Consider the following 7,500-nt stretch of genomic DNA (forward strand, 5'->3'; position numbering starts at 1 on the left):
TGAGTTGGTTTTTGTATATGGTATAAAATAGGGGTCCAGTGCCATGTTTTGCATTAGGAGATTCAGTTTTCACAGCACTGTTTATTGAAGAGGCTATCTTTTCCTCACTGTGTATTCTTGGCTCCTTTGTCAAAAATTAACTGGCCATCTTTGCAGGGGTTTATTTCTGGACTCTATTCTGTTTCATTGATCTACATATCTGTTTATAATGCCAATACCATACTTTTTTTTTTAACACCTTTATTGTGGTATGGTTCCTATACAGAAAACTACACATATTTCAGATATACACTTTGATGAATTTTGATGGATGTATATGCCAATGAAACCACTACCACAATCGAGATAGCTAACAGTTCCATCACTCCCCAAGAGGTGCAATTTTCAAATTTCCAATTTATCCCTTCCCACCCCATTTCCCCCTGGTAACCATGAGTTTTGTTTGCTATGTCTGTGATTCTGTTTCTGTATTTTTGGTAAATAAGTTCATTTGTGTCCCTTTTTTTAGAGGCCACATATGAGTGATATCATATGGTATTTTTCTTTCTCTTTCTGGCTTACTTCACTTAGAATGAAGATATCTAGGTCCATCCATGTTGCTGCAAATGCATTATTTTATTCTTTTTTATGCCTGAGTAGTTTCCATTGTAAATATATATATATATATTTGATACATGTATATGCATGTATGTAAAAATATATAAATAAGTATATATATATATATTTATGCCACATCATCTTTATCCAGTCATCTGTCAACAGACAATACCATACTGTTTTGATCACAATAGCTTTGTTTTTTGAAACTGACATTTGGTTTTATTGTGCCAAAGACATTACAGATGGTAGATTTTGTTGACACCTGCAGGGCACGAGTGCCCCATTTGCTCAGGCTGCTTCCATTCCCCACACTCAAATCCTGGGTGGTGGCCATGATCCTTAAAGGTGCCCCCACCCCAAAAAGACTAGTGATGGTGGTGGAACCATAAGGAATGCAGCGAGGTCAGTCTCATTGTCCAAAAAGCCCACTTGACACCTGCCCCTTCTTGTCCCTGTCCCTGGCTCACGCTCTAGACCCTGCCCACCTCCACAGAGCTGGAGGCCAGGGACAGAAACCACATCTTTGTGCCCCTTCTGTGCCCCATGGCCTGCATGCCCCCAAACCAGAGATGCCACCTTCATAGAGCCAATGTTATAGTCTACGTCACTTTTTGATTGGTTGATTTTATAAGATAAAAGTGCATTTTAATAAAGAAAAATTCAACATTGAAGGCTCAGACATTTTTGGGGGTACTGGGAAGGGGATATACCCACTTCTTCCTCCCACCTCCCTGGCATCACTGTGGAGGTGGGGTGACAGTTTTCTGATCTTGGAAGGAACTGAGGGCAGGGAAACTTCCCTCTGTCTGAATGTCTCTCCTCAGGGGCTGCCTGGCTGCCAGTTGTTTTGTCTCTGTGTGCCTCTCACCTACCTTCAGCACCCTTGCCCGAGTCCCCTGTGGAATACAGGGATGGTGCCGTGCAGGGGGCAAGAGGGCACATCAGCTGGCGAAGAGACTGGTGGCGGTTGTGGTGGTAGCGATGAAGGGTGCATGGGGGTGGGCCAGCCAGAGGGAAGCGGGGAAGGAAAGGAGGGAAGAGAGGCAACAAGGAAGAAGGCGAAGGGGAAGAAAGCCAAAGAAGGTGGGGTGGCACTGGAGGGCAGGAGTGGTGGGGGTTGGGAGACGGTCTCCAGTCTCTGGGTCTCCATCAACTCTTGTCTGGGGGTGGGTCTCTGTGCACTTTGTTTCTCTTCCTACTGTCTATGTTATTCCTGCTGGGACACTGCCAGCACCGAAGCTAGGGTCTCATCATCCCAGTCGCTCAGACTGTAGGCAGAAGGGGACATCTTCTGAATGAGGGCCTGGCACTCCAGAGCAGGGTAGAGGGACATGAGGGGGGAAGTAGCCCGGTCGGCTTCTGTTGAGAACTGGCAGCTTCTACCTGGTGCACAGGGTGAAGGAGGTTTGGCAAGAGCTAAGACAGTGCCCGGGGAAGGGGCCTGATGCCCAGCTCGGCATCAGCTCAGGGTGCTCAGGAGACGAGGCTGAACTCCACTGCCGTGGGGACCAGATGGGTCACTCCTCCAGGCCACTGGAGGCTGCTGCGGTGGCAGAACTGCATGTGGCACTGGTTTTCCGGGGCTGGCTGGGGCCACGGACTTGGCAGGCCCGTTTCTCTTGATGCCTCAGCCACTGCAGGTAGGACTCCCAAGCCACCTGCTGCTCAATGGCCTCGTTTGTGGCCTCCCAGTCTGTGGTCCGCTGCTTGTCTTCCAGCATCTGCTGTTCAATCCATGACTCCTCCGATGTTTTCATGGCATTCTTCATCAAGGACTGCTCTGCAAACCCTGGTTTGAATGATGGCAGGCCCGGTCCCATGCCAACGGTGGCCTTGTTAGGATTCACCGAGTTGTAGTGGATATTCCGATGGTAGCTGACACACATGGGTTCATCCACATTTTGCTGGATGCCATGGAATGTGTTGATCAGTTCTGGGCTGCACTGGTACACCTCCACAGGCCGGCTGAACATCTCTTCCGTGGCCTGCATCTCAATGTGGTTGCCATGGCAGTTGTTCTTCCGCTTCCGGTTGATGTAGGTGGTGAAGTCCTCTGTGACGTAGTTGGAGAAGGAGTCAGCATTGTTCAGCAGAGAGTCCACGCAGTTCATGTCCTGGTCTCCATAAACCTAGTCGGCTACGGCCAGGAAGAGACAGGCGCCGTCCTCCTTCATCTGCTTGATGGTGAAGCCCTGCTTGTCTCCCAGGGCCTTTTCAAAGCAGTGCTCCTGCTGCTCCGCCGGGGGCGGGGTCCGTGGCCTCGCGCGCTGCAGCCGCTTCATACCCGTCCTCGCTGCGGGAACCTGCGGCGGCCTCCTCAGGCTCGGGACTGCCCTGCCGGCTGCGCCCGCCCCAGGGGCTTGCCGCCGCCGCCGCCCGCTGTGCCCAGGCCCCGGCAGCAGCCGCCCTCGCCCGCCGCCTCCGCCCCCACCGCGTCCCGCCCCCCCCCAACCCCGGGCCGCCGCCGGGACCGCCGGGGCCCCCGCCATGGGGAGGAGAGCCTGCTGTGGCCGGGCTCCCGCTCCGGCGCCAGGCGGCACGGCCAGCGCCCAGCGGAGCAGCAGCCCCGGCAGCGGGCCCTGAGGCGGTGGCGAGGCCCGGGGACCGGCCCCCACGGCGCCCGAGTAATGGTCGCGGTAGCGTCCGCCCACGCCTACATCCCCGCAGCAGAGCTGCGCTGGGGACAGCGGCCCGGGCGGTGGTGGCGGCTTCTTTGGGGGAGAATAGTCACTGTAGCAGCAGCGAGTACCCCCCCAGCGAACCCGGCGCCCACAGTAGCTTTGTAATATACAGGTGACCCTTGAGCAACACAGGTCTGAACTGCATCGGTCCACGTACACGGGTTTTTAACACAGATGTGTGTTGCAGTGCTGCACAATCTGAGGGCGCTGCACTGTGGATATAGACAAAGGAGGACCACCTGCATGGAAAATTACATGCAGATTTTCCACCGTGTAAGGGGTCAGGGCCCCTAATCCCGTGTGTTGTTCACGAGTCACCTATAGTTTGAAATCAGGAAGTGTGGTGCCTCCACCCTTGTTCTTCTTTCTCAGGATTGTTTTGGCTGGGGAGGGTAGAGCTCAGTGGCCCGAGTACGTGTGCATGAGGTCCTGGGTTCAATCTCCAGCCTCTCCATTAAAATAAATTAAGTACATCTAATTACCGCCCTGCCCCCGAAATACTGCTTTGGATCCTTGGGGTGATTTGTGATTCCTTGCAAAATTCAGGATTGTTTGCTCTATTTATGCGAAAAGTGCCATTGGAATTTTGATAAGAATTGCATGGACTCTGTGGATCCCTTGAGTGGTACGAACATGTTAACGATATTAATTCTTCTAGTCCATTTATTTGTTTCTTCCTCAATTTCTTTCATCACTGTTTGATGGGTTTCAGCATGCAGATTTTTTCACTGCCTTGGTTAAATGTATCCCTATGGATTTTATCTTTTTGATGATATTGTAAGTGGGATTGTTTTCTCAGTTTCTCTTTCTGAAAGATCGTTGTTATCATATAGAAATGCAACTGATTTCTGTATATTGATTTTGTCTCCTGCAACTTTACTGAATTCATTTATTATTTCTAACAACTTTTGGTGGAGTCTTTAGGGTTTTCTATATATAGTTATCATCTCATCTGCAAGCAGAGACAATTTTACTTCTTTTCTGACAGCAGTATTCTTTCAAATGCATGGGCTGAATTCAAGGAAGGGACATGGGTGAAAAGGCGTGACCCTCTGCCCACAGTATAAGACTGAAAAGATAGGCCCCTTCTCTGCAGCCGAGTTTCAGGAGCATTTAAAATAGAAGAGTTCATCAGTTATTCAAGGGCATGGATTTTAAATGCAATCACTGTATATGATTAGCTGTTTGATCTTCTGTGCCAATGAATTTGGAATCTAATCTCTGATTGCACAAAATAGAACACTAAGCACTTTTTCCATTGAGGGCGGCTGTGGTCGTTTATTGGTGGATGGATACAGTGGTCAAATTACTGCCAGCGGCCAAATTCCTGACAGCGGCTGTAGGTAACTGTCAGAGAGAAAAAGGAGGAAGAAAGGCGCTGCTCTTAGGAGATACTTAGGTATCTTCCCACTCGTGTTGAAGACTCAGTTCAGGTGTCTTCTTCTGAAGACACCCCCCCCCCGCTCATGCCAGGTGGAACCCATCGCCGCCTTCACCGCCCACCACGGCGCTCCGGTTGTCTCCACGCCTACTTCTCTTGCAGGATTACAAGCTCCACGAGAGCAGGGACCACGTCTTATTAAACTTCGCGTTTCTATCACAGTGCACAGGGCCAGGCATTCGATAAATGAATAAATGGATGAGCTGCCAATTAAACTCAGCAAAGGCCAGACTTACAAATTAAGGAGTTTATTTATTTAAATATTTTTCTTTTTTTAATGTTTACTAAGCAGCTATTTTATTTGGGGGGATAATTAGGTTAACTTACTTATTTTTTAATAGAGGTCCTGGGGATTGAACCCTGGACCTCGTGCATGCTAAGCACATGCTCCATCACTGAGCTATACCCTCCCCACAGTAAGCAGTTTATTTAAATAGTTGTTTCCTATGTCCCTGAAGAAAAATGAATGAACCATTGATTATATTAACTTATCAGTCCTTTTCCAAGATTAACCTTCAGTTAAACCTAATTTTTTTTATAGGTTGGGTGGTGCCTTTCCAGCCCTATAGACAGAGTCTTGCAATCACCATTGGAGAATTCAGAGCCATAGATTTTGTGACGCAGCCTCGGTTTGCCAGCTGCCTGGTAGACACCTGTGTAGAGCAAAGGTGTGTGAAGTCAGAGGATGAACTCAGGGTTCCTGAAAAGAAATGCAGCCCAAACCCTCAAATTCAGGTAGATGACTTGATAACAGTATTTAAAAACATATGAATAACAAGTGAGGCTTCACGTATGGACCTTAATTCTGGTTTTGGTTTACAGCATATCTACGCAGTTTTTTTTTTTCTTTTTAGTCTTTACTGGGAGATAAACTTCCTGAAGACAAGTGTATCTGTGTGTTACAAAGTTATGTCCCCAGCAGCCTCAACAATGCCTGGGAGGGAGAAGTTACTCACAAAACACTTCCTGAGTGACTGCGTTCCTATGTGTGGGAGCCACGGGGAGAGAAGTTTGCCGTTTAAAAATCATGAGCTAATTTCTTGTTCTTCCCCCCAAATGTCAATGGATCAACCATGAAAAGAGCATAGATACCATCGGTGTGAAAAGTTTTATGGTTTTACTGTCATGATTTTTAGCCCCAAAAGAGTGAAAGAAACCCTCCAGACCTGGAACATTCCCCCTCAAAACATGCTCCGAGGGTTCCCAGGGGAAGTCTTTCCCTTGGCCGCACAGGAAGCGCGGAGGTGCCTCTGAGCCCTGGGCAGCCCAGCTCATCCTGGAAGGCTGGCCAAGCATTGACAGAGGCCCAGGAGACAAGGCTGGAGAGATGCTGGGAGAGCACATGGAGAGAGGACAGCAAGGGCCGCCCCTCTGGACAAGACGTGTCCCTCTGCTTGTGGACTGGATGTACCACATGTGTGTGCGTGCACATGTGTGTGCGTGGTCTGCGATCTCCCGCGCACCACTCCTGCTGCGGGAGTGAGGAAAATGGCAAAAACCAAACAAAAACAAACAGAAACTTCACTGCATTTTCTGAGGACCAGGGTTTCCATATGTGATATGAGAAGTTTGTAATTTCCACGTGAAGCTATTTGCCAAGTGACTCATTCCAATGCTGGAGAGAGAAAGATGGGTTCTGATGGAAAGAGATGAATCAGCCCTCTGTCCATTGCCAGGATGGCCAGAGAGACATCAGGGAACAAAGTGGAGGATGGTCCAGTTTCTTCCGGACCCAGCCTCTCAGCCCCAGTCCCTTTGGGGGAAAGGACAGCTCTGGGTACGAGGTCAGTTTCTCTGACGCTCCGTGTGGCAGGCCCAGACCTCGCCTCTGCAGTCAGCTCTCCGGACACTCAAGACTCCTGGGGAGCTGGAGCCAGTGGATCCCAGAGCGGCCACAGTCAGTGCGGATGCTGCATCCTCCTGGCCTGATCACGCCCGGCGGTTGCTCACCGCATGTGCACTCTGCTTGCATGTGAGTGTGTGTGCACTGAGGGAGGAATGCTTTGAGGATGAAGAGCCAAGGCCAGGCCTACCTCTCAGCAGCTGCTCACTCTTCACCCTGAGGCAAGTCCTTCAGCCTGGCCAGGAGCAGACTAAGGGGACGGTACAAACACCGCCTCCTCGACTCCTCTGAGGTCAGGCAAGCCCTGGCCACACTGCAGTGCGCCATGAGCATGTATCGATCTGACTTTTGGGCTCCTTTGGTCTCCTTTCCTTGCAGCCCTGTCCACAGTTAGACTGCCTGGTGGAGCCAGGTGCCTCCAGCTAGAGCTTGGAAGCCACTGGAAGCAGAATTTGGGGCTCCCCATATGGGACGAGCCAACTCTACCATTTATGTGGGATTTATGTTGATCTGCGGCTCCATCAAAGGGGAGGTAACCTGTTTACTTTCCACCACCCCGTCTCCTCATCTCCTGCTGCCCTTCCTGCTCACCAGGCCCAGACACTGATGGCCGACGCAGGCCCACCTGATAACTCAAAAGGTCTGCGCTTCTGCACTGCCTCGGGATTCTCCCCTAAAGTTCTATACGGGAAGATAAAGGCAGTGACCGATGTGTACCTGCTGCTTCGACCCAGGCACTGAGCCAAGCACACAGGACTTCCGGGGACATCAACTCGAGCGGCTCAGTCAGCTGCAATCAGTAGCAGGGTCCTTTCATAGAAGACAGTAAAGGAAAACATATGTACACAGGGACAGGGAGAGAGTCCAGATTCTGCTGTGCTGAAAACCCACACCTTGTGCCAAAAATGGGGAAGGAAAAGACAGGAGGGTCCCCT

The 7,500-nt window shown here is 50.3% G+C and overlaps 1 pseudogene; it reads right to left on the bottom strand.

Annotated features, from left to right (window-relative positions):
• Window positions 1–1,219: 1,219 nt before the first annotated feature.
• Window positions 1,220–2,841, bottom strand: LOC140699695 (OTU domain-containing protein 5 pseudogene; annotated as a pseudogene).
• Window positions 2,842–7,500: the final 4,659 nt, after the last annotated feature.

This window comes from Vicugna pacos, chromosome 11, assembly GCF_048564905.1.
Source record: "Vicugna pacos chromosome 11, VicPac4, whole genome shotgun sequence".
Classification (NCBI taxonomy): domain Eukaryota; kingdom Metazoa; phylum Chordata; class Mammalia; order Artiodactyla; family Camelidae; genus Vicugna; species Vicugna pacos.